At 40.9% G+C, this 12,204-nt stretch overlaps 1 protein-coding gene across 11 annotated transcripts in view; it reads left to right on the forward strand.

Moving 5' to 3' along the window:
* The window catches only part of MLIP (muscular LMNA interacting protein), a 180,276-nt gene that overhangs the window by 68,461 nt on the left and 99,611 nt on the right, over positions 1 to 12,204 (forward strand). For 3 of the 11 annotated variants that reach the window (XM_075747366.1, XM_075747365.1, XM_075747371.1), the window contains exon 2: positions 6,310 to 6,370. The exons of the other annotated variants lie outside the window; for them this stretch is intronic. The gene's annotated coding sequence lies outside the window, so the exon portion shown is untranslated. The remainder of the gene's footprint in view (positions 1 to 6,309; positions 6,371 to 12,204) is intronic. 11 annotated transcript variants of the gene reach the window in all.

Genomic DNA, 12,204 nt, shown 5'->3' on the forward strand with positions numbered 1-12,204 from the left:
AATAAGGAGGTGACTGGTGACAGCCAACATGGCTTCACTAGGGGCAAATCGTGCCTGACAAACTTGGTGGCCTTCTATGATGGGGTTACAGTGTCTGTAGATAAGGGAAGGGCAACTGACGTCATCTACCTGGACTTGTGCAAGGCATTTGACACTGTCCCGCATGACATCCTTGTCTCTCAATTGGAGAGACATGGATTCGACGGATGGACCACTTGGTGGATAAGGAACTGGCTGGATGGTCGCACTCAAAGAGTTGTGGTCAACGGCTCAATGTCCAAGTGGAGACCGGTGACGAGTGGTGTTCCTCAGGGCTCGGTACTGGGACCGGCACTGTTCAAAATCTTTGTTGGCGACATGAACAGTGGTATCGAGTGCACCCTCAGCAAGTTTGTCAATGACACCAAGCTGTGTGGTGTGGTCGACATGCTGGAGGGAAGGGATGCCATCCAGAGGGACCTTGACAGGCTGGAAAGATGGGCCTGTGCGAACTGCATGAAGTTCAACAAGGCCAAGTGCAAGGTCCTGCACGTGGGTTGGCGCAATCCCAAGCACGACTACAGGCTGGGCAGAGAATGGTCCTGAGGAGAAGGACTTGGGGGTAGTGATTGATGACAAGCTCAGCATGAGCTGGCAGTGTGCCCTTGCATCCCAGAAAGCCAACGGTGTCCTGGGCTGCATCAAACGAGGCATGACCAGCAGGTTGAGGGAGGTGATCCTGCCCCTCTACTCCACTCTTGTGAGACCCCACCTGGAGTACTGCATCCAGCTCTGGGGGCCCCAGTACAGGAGAGACATGGAGCTGTTGCAGCAAGTCCAGAGGAGGGCCATGAAGCTGATCAGAGGGCTGGAGCACCTCTCCTATGAGGACAGGCTGAGAGAGTTGGGGCTGTTCAGCCTAGAGAAGAGAAGGCTCCGGGGAGATCTAATTGCAGCTTACCAGTACCTGAAGGGGCCTACAGGAAAGCTGGGGAGGGACTGTTTATGAGGGAGTGTAGTGACAGGACAAGGGGTAATGGGTTCAAGCTGAAGGAGGGTCGATTTAGATGTTAGAAAGAAATTGTTTACTGTGAGGGTGGTGAGGAACTGTAACTGGTTGCCCAGAGAGGTTGTGGATGCCCCATCCCTGGCAGTGTTCAAGGCCAGGTTGGATGGGGCTTTGGGTAACGTGATCTAGTGGAGGGTGTCCCTGCCCATGGCAGGTAGGTTGGAACTAGATGATCTTTGAGGTCCCTTCCAACCCTAACCATTCTATGATTCTATGATTCTATGAAAATGTGAAAATTGCAGTGTTGTGGCTGAAGTAGTCTGGTTGAAGTCCTGCACAATGTGGTATGTACACCGCAAACACTGCAGGTTGCAGACATACCTGTAACGCAGACATTAGACAAGGCTTAGGAAGAAAGCTGGTAGTAAGAAAGGAGAGGTAGGGAGTCCTAAAAATCATTGTGAGAAGGTGGAAAAAAAAGTGATACCAGTCAGACATGGGAGAAATGAAAGAAAATAAAAAAGCAAATTAATACTGAAAAAAAAGAAGTAAAAACACTGAGAGAAAAGATGGTGGGAGTGAGAATTAAATAGATAAATGTGAAGAAAAAAAAGTTCAAGAAACATGGGAATAGAGAAAGAGAAGAATAAATAGGGGACGTGATAGGCTGAATATTCCACAGGCTTATTCTTTGTAATAATTGGCATGTGTGAAGTGAATAGCTGCCTTTTATTGATCGCTCTAATACTTCATCATTTGCACCTAATATTAAGTTTTCTCAAAGTTTTGGTAAATAATTTGGTATAATTCACAGATTACTTGGCAGAACACCTGTAAGTAGCTTGTAAGCTTAACTTAACAGGAGAAACTCCTTCTGCTATTGTGTTTATAACAACCTTTTGCATTGATGAAGTGATTCTCCCAACATCTGTTAATTCCCCACTAGAGACTTAAAAGCCTCTTCCAAGAAAAAGTTTAGTTGTGCTTTTTCACATATTGCAGGATAAGGAATTTCAATAAGGAGACCAAACCTTCCTGCTGGAAGGTTTTGCTGGCTTCATTAGCACATCTTTCCGTGTAGGCTGATATGCAAGAGACAACTCTTTTCTTTCCGTACAAACAAGTTTTGCCATTGACTCCCATTCCGGAGCCTAGCTGAACTGTAAACAAGATTTCCCTCCTTTCCCTCTGGCACTTTTATATAAAGCACTTGACTGCACTTGTTACTCAGTCTTACTCAAGCGATTTTATATTGATCTATATTAACATAGATAGGCATAAAGAAGACTTTTATATCCCAGGATGGCTGTATAACTAGAAGATACACTTCTACTCAGGAAGCCAGGAGTGATACTTCTCATCGTATCTTCAAGTGAGAATGCTTCAGCTCTTTGCTTGATTTATTTTGCTGTTATTATTTCCATGGTTAATATCTCTCCAGCATCTGCAGACAATCCTCCTTTGCTGCTGTTCTTTCAGTGCCGAGGTTGCCTTCTCACTCAACAGCGCGAGGCAATATGTCACATTTTTGGTTGACCTCTTGTTCTCCTGTGGCTTCTGAAGTGTTTACAGGATTTGTGTCACTCTGGCTCGCTGCATGTGAGGCAGCCGTTGTGCTCCAGCCTGACAAGAGCTTTGGGCATAATCACAAGAATTGTCCCTTCAGAGCTTTGCAACGCTCTTCAGTCCCGTGGTTGGGTCTTTATTTGAGTCTAGAGATAACCTCACTTTTTTTCAGCATTAGGAAGCCTGGAGTAATATCAGATAACATAAATTAGATTGTGCGGTTGCCCTGGTTGTTCGTGGGATCTCACAAGGTTATGTTTTGGTTCCTTTATTTTTCTTTCAGCTGTCTTCTGTCACAGCATCAACAGACTGACTGTTATTAGTCTTTCATTTCTGACATATTATTTATTTTTTTGGCATCTGGTCACCAGCCCTATCCCTGTCTGATAAATACTCGGGGCTAAGACTTTGTGAGGATCTATGCACACACTTCATTAGAAGCACTCCACTGATTTTGTTTGGATTGCTTCTGTGATTTAATCTCCATAGGGATCAGAGTTTGCAGTTGAAAAATTTGATAACTCCATGGCAATGATTATTGTAAGCACTGTGTGATTGGCTGCTAATACAGAGATGAATGTAAGTGCTGACTGTATTTGCCATTAGAAAAGACACTCACGCTGTTATTTGCTAAAGCTCAGCTTCATGTGGCTCCCTTTCGACAAATGTAGCCAGTTTTGATAATATACTGTCCTGTTTTGATTTTAAAAAAGCAACAAAACCCAAACCACTGAAACTTCAAATATTTTTCTAAAGCTTACTGCTACCGAACACAGGTTTACCCTAGCCAGCTGGCTTGCATATTGAAATAGTCCCTGGTCCTGGTGCTGTCTGTTCTTACGGGCTCTCTATACGGGTTTGGTTGCAGTAAACACAGGCAAAATTTGGAAATTAAAAAAAATAAAAGAAAACATTGAGGGGTTTTTGAGGGATTTTCTTGTAAACTGCTGTAACTATTTCCTGATTTTAGCAGCATTTGAACTTTACTGTTTGGAGGGGGTGTGTCTATTTCTACCTAGTTTTGAAATAATTACTTTACACTGCTTGTACTGGAAGATAACAGTAATTCATTGCTGTCTGTATTAGTGTGGGACAAATGGAATGGTAGTTACCTAGTGCAAAACATTTTTAGGATTCTTGTGCTTATTTGGATTTTTTTTTCTTTTTCTGTAGAGCGGATTTAAAATGGCTCAAAAGAGATTGTCTTAGCTTAATATGACAAATTTTCTTCCCTAACATACTTCTCTCAGTCGTCTAGGAGAAGTATTTAATGTGAACAATTATGTGTCCATTTCAGTTTGTTATGAGTTCAGATTTGGTTAGGCATAGCAACAGTCACTGCTGAAATACACTGGTTAACTGGATGGCTAATTTAAAAGGGGGAGAGGTGTGAGAAGAAAAAAGAATATGCCATACATCAATATTTTTTATCACAAACACGTCAGAGCTTATGTGCTGTTTTGTGTTGCAATGATAGCTCACCACTGAGATCCAGAGTATTGTTGGGAAACCTCTATGTGACTGGTTCTTTGGAAAAATAGTTGCAGGGTTTTTAGGAGATGGTTTTGTGTAATGATTTCGTATTTCACTACCTTGAAATGAAGAGACAGGGACAATGCAGTAGAAAGAAGCATAATAAAAAGCAGCCTTATCTCTTACTGTTTGTGTTCTCTCCTGACAAGATGGAAGTAAAAATTCAATTAGCAACATTAGTCACAGTCTAAGAGTTGAGTTCCCCATAAAAAAACACAACAACCCACCTCCGCAGTCAAGTTCTGCTTCTATTCTTACCAATTTTTCAACCTTGCTCAAAAGGGTGGAAAATGAGACTACTGCTGATGAGTCATATTGATGACAAACAGAATGGATAATGTCAAGTAGGTGTTTGGCTCCTACGCTAACTGTCCTCACCAGTAAATATCTGTACTGAAATTATCAGGAACAGAGAACTGGAGAAAGCACAAATGTTTCAAAGTAGGATTTTAAAAGCAGGTGGGGTGATGGCTTGCATTTTGTGTTTGTGCTTTGGGTGTGTTTCCTGGTGTAAAACAGGCTTAACCTGCATTCAGTAATCCTAGGAAAAATGGTAAGTGTGAGGCAGGGTTATAATATTCCTTGCTTGGCTCCCTGCCATAAGGAACGTGTTGGCAGTATTAGGTCAGAAAATAAGAATGGAAATACTGATTTAATTGGAGGTCCATCTAGCCCAGTGTGCTGTCCCTGACTGTTGTCTGCAGTTCAATCTTGAAGAAAAAAGGCATGGGGAAAAGGATGGATATTCCTGCACCTTCCTGTTCCTCTTGGCCTTAGTGTAAATGAGTCGATCTATTCACCATAGATGTATTTTCTTGGTTTTTGAACTGTTTTTCTTTTTGGCATCTGGAACTTCCTGAGGCAGTGATGTTCATAATGCAATTATGTGTTACATGAAACCCTACCGGTTTGCATTGTGTGACAAATTCATGTGGTGCCTCATGGCAATTTCGATCTTATACCAAGAATCCATGACATTGTAGTGAAAAATGACCTTTATACATATCTGCTTTTCTACACATTGCAGTAGGCATAGTCTTCCCTAGGTACCACTGGCTCATGTTTACAGGGAATCTTGTACATGAATGATCCAATTAATGTTGCTTAAGCAGGATTCATAACTCCTCTTAGATGTCTATAATTTACATCTGAGTGAGAAACTCATCTGAGTTTCTTTTACAGTCAATTAAAAAAAAAAAAGCACAGGAATTGTAGAACATGATTAATCTGATCCATATTAGACATTTATTTTTGAGTAGGATGAACTATATCTCAGAAATGCTGATTTCTCTCTATGGCATACAAAGGAGCACAACTCAGATGTAGATTTCTAGTCTGGAGACCTTTGTGTTTGGTCAGATGAATATCGGTCTTAGTGAGGTCATTCACTACGGAAGAAGGAATATACATAATCCTGGGAAACAACTGGGCTTTAGGAAATCAGTCACCAGGTAATAGGCTGGTAAAATATTTTACTTGCTGTCCTTCCTCAGACACCCTTTGGGCAGGGGGTAGCTAGACCCTTTGGGCACAAGCTAAGGTGCTTCTGCTGTAGAGAAAGAAATGGTAAGGAAATTTCATCCAATTAAATACTCTTTAAACTATTTTATTTTCTTAATGCCTCATGGTGTGCCCACACTTCTTTTGTGAAATTGTCTATAGTCTCAAGAGAGTTCATTCCTGGGATGTACGTGTTTCATTTGGACTGTAAAGAGGGTTCCCAGCACAGTGTTTTTTAAAAGGTCGCCCAGAACTTTTTGATTGTGTTTGACAGCTGGCAAAAGAGAGGAAAAGAGAACATGAAAAAAGCAAGGCAAGCTGAAAAAAACCACTTTGCTCCTTTAAATAAAGCAAGTGGCAAGTAAATGTTATCCTCACAAGCACATGGTGCACGGTGGGTTGGAGAATAAGAGATAATCCCAGGGCGGGTGGAAGAGAAGAGTTGGTCCCTGCACCCGGGAGATAGTGAGCCTCAGCTTGCAAATGCCTTGGTGGTGTGCCTTTAGCTGACAGCTTGCCATCTCAAATCCATTCCAAACATTTGATCTCCCTGACGGCTGAGGAATCTGTCGCTGCCATACCGCACATTGGCACAAACATACTGCCTTGCGATTGATGTTGCCCTTTTGATGTCAAGTCTTTCCTGATCCTGATGCCAAATCCATAGTGTTTGATTCCACTAGGTAATTGGAAATGATATTTTGATTTTAACTATTTTCCAGTGAAAAGATAGGAGAGGAAAATTGATCCAAGGACATAAACCATCCTAGACTGAGCCAATAGGTAAGCATTCAAGAACCTCTAGCATTTCACTTACCCTGGTTTTGCAGTTTCTGTAACTAACATCAAATGACATTTAGTTTCTAGTAGTGCTTTCTGGCATTTTTGTGCTGTGTTTTCTTCAAAACAAACAAAAAAGGCATTCATGCCCACTTCTTGGTTGTTCTGGCATTCCAGCATTCCTTCCCACAGAAATTTCAGGTGCCAGCATGTGATTTCAACACAGAAATTGTAAAGAAACTATCAGTGTACCATTTTAAGTTTATTTAAGACCTATGCTATGAACTTTGTACGTGGAAGTCAAGCTCTAGTTTGAGACCTACAGGAAATTTCAATATTCTACTTGCTAGTCTTCAGGAATAATCAAAGAGATGAGAGTGGGTAGGCCCCTATTAAAATCCCTTTTCTCCTACTAATTTAGAGTCTGATCTTGCTTTAATTACCCAACCTTCATGGCCTGAAATAGGAAATTTAGAAATTCTCATTTTAATTAACATGGCTAGTCAATAGGTTGTGATTCGTCTCTCCTCAGTTTAGACAGCTGCATTTACATCTGAACAGGTTGTCTAGACTCCTGTTGTAGTCAGTGGATGGAAACAGGGACTTCTTGGGCATTGTAGTTTAGATGCCTATCTTATGGTGAAATGAATCATTTACTAAGGTGTGCCTATTTTCTCATCTTTGGCCATAATGGAGCCTTGAACAAGCTGAAATGTAGATGTGGTAAGTACTTACATTTCCTTAACTGTCTGTGGAGGAAACTGCAATTTATGTCTGCAGAAACTTTGGCTTTTCGGATTATTGCAATGCTATTTTATTGCCTTTCAGATTATTTCATTCATCACTCAGAGTTATCTTTGGTGAGGAACAGAGGTATCAGCTGACACATCAAAATTTTATATGGGTAATTCAAGATATACACAAGTGAAAATGCAGAGAAAATGTAAAATGAAATATGGGCAAAGTTCTAAGAACGAGCCAGTGACATTTCTATTCCTGTGAAAAGTGTTAGACTATTTTAAGAGCCACTCTTTTTGATTGATAGCACAGCGCGTTTCAGCCTGAAAGAGGACATTCACCATGTTAAGTATGTCAGTGGCATTTATTATTTTACATACTTTTGTCTTTCTTTCGTGTTTTCTGAAGTTGTTCTTTCAGACAACCTGGTTAAATATTCTACTACGTCCTGAATATTCTTTCTGATACATCTGGCAAGCTAACAAGGCTCTGCTGATGTTTCTCACTTGAACAATATAGGATAAAATGATTAGGAAAGTATTCAATTTATATTGTTAATTATATGAATTTAAGTACTGCAGTTTCCAATTTGTAATAACTATAACCCCTTCCTGGTAGGGAATATTGCCATTTAGACGTCACTACCACAGTGGGCTTGACCCACACAGTTTGTATACTCCTTTATTGTCTTATCAAAGAGATAAGACCAAGAAGGTAACTCTTTTTGCTGTATTTGTGAATTCAGGATGGTCTCTATGGTTTAGGAGTTACTCATGAGGAAAGAAAAAAATGTGAAGGGACTTGACATGCCCTGAGAGAGGGCAATCACACGTTCAGAAAAAAATTGGCTGTGTGATAAAAGGAGCTATCTGGTTTTTCTTTGGAAACTCTATTCTGTTTTGGAAAAATAGAATTAAGAAATATAGATAAAAGGTCTTCATACTAATGGGATGAATTACATATACTTAATAAATGTTTTTCTCCCAGTAGTAATTTGTCAGAAGGAGATTCAAAGTACTTAACTAGTATGTATTCACAGATCGGACAAATCAGTCCATCTTCCTGCAAAGAATCAATGAAAGTTTAACTTGGGCTGCAGAGAACTTTTCTTCTTTTTCGTGAACATGAGGGACAGAACTATGTGGAAATGTCCCACTCTCATTGCTTGAATTTTACTTGACTCCATAGTGTATATACTCCATTGAGTATGAATTTAAGTTAAATTATGCAGGAAATCTGCATACTTTCTTGCAAGAATTTACTGGAATTACAGCAACAGAAGAGCCAGTTGATTGTTCTCATTCAGCTTTCCATTTCTGTTAGAAAATCATAATGCAGAACAATTAATTTCTAGAAAAAAGTGCCTTGCAATATAAAACATTTACCGAAAGAGTAGCTTTTCTCATTTAAACAAGATTAACTTCACAAAGGGCACTCTATCCACAAATAAATAAGTAAGGACATTCCTTTGTAGGAAGGAGAGGGACTGGGTTACATCTCACTTGATAGACATTATTAGTGCACACTGCCATGCTGTGCTGTGTCACCAGGAGTGATGGACTCTACGAACCTGAAGCCTCCTCGACAAGAAAAAATCAAACATGTTATATGCAAGGGTAAGCTGAAGTGTGACTTGCCTAAAGCCACATAGTGACAGAGGCAGGAATGAAATCCATGAGATTTGTCAAAGATGTCGAGATATTGACCATGGTACCCATAGCAGGTGAACCCATTTAGTAGCTGTATAACTTAACCAGGTACTCTGCCTCATTGCACCTGGCCTAGGATTCATCTGATTTCCTTCATGATTTATACTTATTGGGATGAAATCAGGAGTCATTGGCAGTATTATTTTTTTTTTTTTTTGGTAGACTCTTGTGCAGAGGAAACTTAATTCTTCAGGGGAAAAAATATATTACTTAAGGAAAGGGAGAAAGCTGGACAGTTGCACTAAGGAGACAAAGCACATCACCTGCAGACGTGGAGTCGGTCACAGGGGAGCTGCAAGCATGGCAAGAAGGGCAGGGAGGTTTTGGGAAGGGAGCTGCTGCTTCTCTCAGCTACATTGGCCACTGGATTGCAGCTGAGCAATTACCTGAAGTTAAGTAGTATGAAGTGGAAATAGTGTATATTAAACTGTTAGCCTCAGTTTGCTTTGCTCAGAACTTATTAAAAAAAATTAATCAGTTTTACTGAAAGCTGATGTTGAGTTATTCCAGGCTCTCTAGAAAATTCTGTACCTCCACTTGACCCTAAACATGCATGAGACCATGAAGCTGGCTCCCTTCTCCTCCCCATGCTGCCTTTTTACAAAGACATCCACATTTATTTAATTCACAGACCCAAAGGGAAGTCTTGGAAGAACATCTTCATTTTCGTCTGCTTTCACAACCTGATCCTTAGGAACACAAAGGCTTAGCGTCATGCACGCTACTGCCAAACAGTAGGGACAGTTGGGACAAAAGTCCCAAACCTTTGCTAACGTCAGTGGAAAGCAGCCACGTGCCCCGCAGGGCTGGTGGAGGTGTCGATGGGGTACATGACTTCCCAGAGTGCTGAAGGGCTTCCCAGCATGACCTTCCCCAAGCAGAGCCTGCGCATTCAAATCCTTGCCTTTGGTGATTACATTCAACTCAACATTACAGGAGCAGAGACAGTAGTCATTTAAGGAGAAAAAAATATTTAAGAAAGGAGGGGGCACAACCCATGGCAGTAAATCCACAGCCATATCAGTTTTGACAGTTAAAGCCAAGCTGCAAGTGAATAAGCATTCACACGGCAGCTGGCATAGAGTCCTTGGTGGCTGCGTTTGAGAATTACTTTTTTAGACAAACACATAGATTAATGAACTTGGCCATTTTTTTTGAGAGGAGATTCATAGCCATGCAAAATCTCCTGCTAATGCTTTCATAGATAGGTAAGATGAAAACAAGCAAGTGCTATTTAATAGCCTAGGCTGGCTGAACAGCCTTTCTGCTACCCAGTACCACAGCCCTTCCTCTGCACAGTGCATACAGAATAGCTATTACATATTACATATTATTATATGTACAAACATTTATCTCAAGTTTTCTGACTGACCAGGGGTACTGAGCATCTCCAGGGCCCATTGTACACCAGTGGGCAGAAGCACTTCATACTGTCATAACAGGGCATCGTACGTTCATTGGCTTGTTGTCAGGATCAGGTTGCTTTTCTCTGCCCCAAAACCCCCATTCTGAAGAACCTATAAACCTTAGGATAATATATCAGCAATGTATCAAATCAGCCCCTGTAATATTGTGTCATGTAGATTATTTTTAGTCTGTTTAGTCTAAGCCAAATCTGGTGTCTTCCTATTTATTTTCGAGATTTATAACACAATTCTTTAACTCGAGATGGCAAAAGACAAAAAAATAAACGACTCTTACTGACCATAGTTGCAAGCTGGCTTACTGCAGTGCAAGGCAAGGAACAGTCTCCTACTCTGGGACTGGAGCTGAAAAGCCTTTCACATCCAGAGTAAGATTCAGACAGAATTTAAATGTCTCAGTCAAAACTCTGGAATAGCTCATTTTTAATTCCCTTCAAGTATCAATGTAAGGGCATTCAAGGCTTTTTCATATTAAAATTTCCCAAGCACATAAATTTCAGCTTCAATGACTTTGTTTTACAGTATAGCCTGACTATTTTGGTGCCTGTCTGAAACTGTAGCACCAGCACAAATGCAGAACGCAAGTCCTCTGATCCTATGGGTTTGATCTAAGCCCACTTCACAGGACAGAGATGAACAGGGTGGCCATTTCTGTTTAATGCAAAGAAAAGGAAAAGTCATTGGCTCCTTTTTGAAGACATCCTAGTGAGGTGGCACTGGTGGGTGGGAGGCCTCCAGCATCCTGGAGACCCAGCCATTGCATAATTTGTTTGAACCAACCTTAAGATGCATCCCAAACCCCAAATTTCACCCTGTATTAAGAATGTGCCCTAAATGTCAGCAGACAAAAAGGAATCATAAATGCTGACTAATTTGTGAATATAAAGAGCTGTAATAGCAGAGTGAATGAGCATTACCTCTAGCAAGAATGGCCTCTTGGTTGGGGAATACACAGGTTTAACTTTCTTCAGACAGACTTTATTCAGAAAGTGTGTTTTAAAAGGAAAACCAACTACTTTTATTACACATTCATCTTAATGTTTAACACTGTAACCATCTCCGTATTATCAGCCTTGTGCTGTAATGGAAAGAAAACTTGAGCATTGCAAATACTTATTGAATCAAAGAAGTTATAAATAGCTTATGGAGGATATTAATTGGATCATAGAATCATAGAATGGTTTGGATTGGAAGGGACCCCAAAGATCACCTAGTTCCAACCCCCCTGCCATGGACAGGGACACCCTCCACTAGACCACGTTGCCCAAAGCCCCATCCAACCTGGCCTTGAACACTGCTAGGGAGGGGACATCCACAGCTTCTCTGGGCAACTTGTGCCAGTGTCTCACCACCCTCACAGTAAAGAATTTTTTCCTAATAGCTAATCTAAATCTACTCTCCTTCATTTTAAAGCCATTACCCCTTTTCCTATCACTACCTACCCTTGTAAACAGTCCCTCTCCAGATTTCCTGTAGGCCCCTTCAGGTACTGGAAGGCTGCTATAAGGTCTCCCTGGAGCCTTCTCTTCTCCAGGCTGAACAATCCCAACTCTCTCAGCCTGTCCTCATAGAAGAGGTGCTCCAGCCCTCTGATCATCTGCTAGATAAGATTTAGGAAGGTATTTAGAAATGGGGTATATGCTAAAGGAAAACATTTTAAGAAATAAATAATAGTCCTTACTATAGATTCATAAATAGTTGAGGTAGGAAATACCTTTTTGAGCCTTACCTACTTTCCTGTGTTACTAAAAACCTGATATCTGAAGTTTGGCACAGAATTTGCATTAGTGTCCTGGGGAATAGATGGTACTGGGACATATTTCCTGATACACAGCTTAAATATTTTCATGCTCCATTTTTTTCCCCACTGCTGCTGTGGTGTGGACCAGTGAAGCCAGAGGGACATATAAGGAGTGGTGCCAGTTCATACCAGCTGAAGAAGCAGCCCACAGTCCCTTAATCCTCC

Source organism: Balearica regulorum, chromosome 3 (genome assembly GCF_011004875.1).
Source record: "Balearica regulorum gibbericeps isolate bBalReg1 chromosome 3, bBalReg1.pri, whole genome shotgun sequence".
NCBI classification, from domain to species: Eukaryota; Metazoa; Chordata; class Aves; order Gruiformes; family Gruidae; genus Balearica; species Balearica regulorum.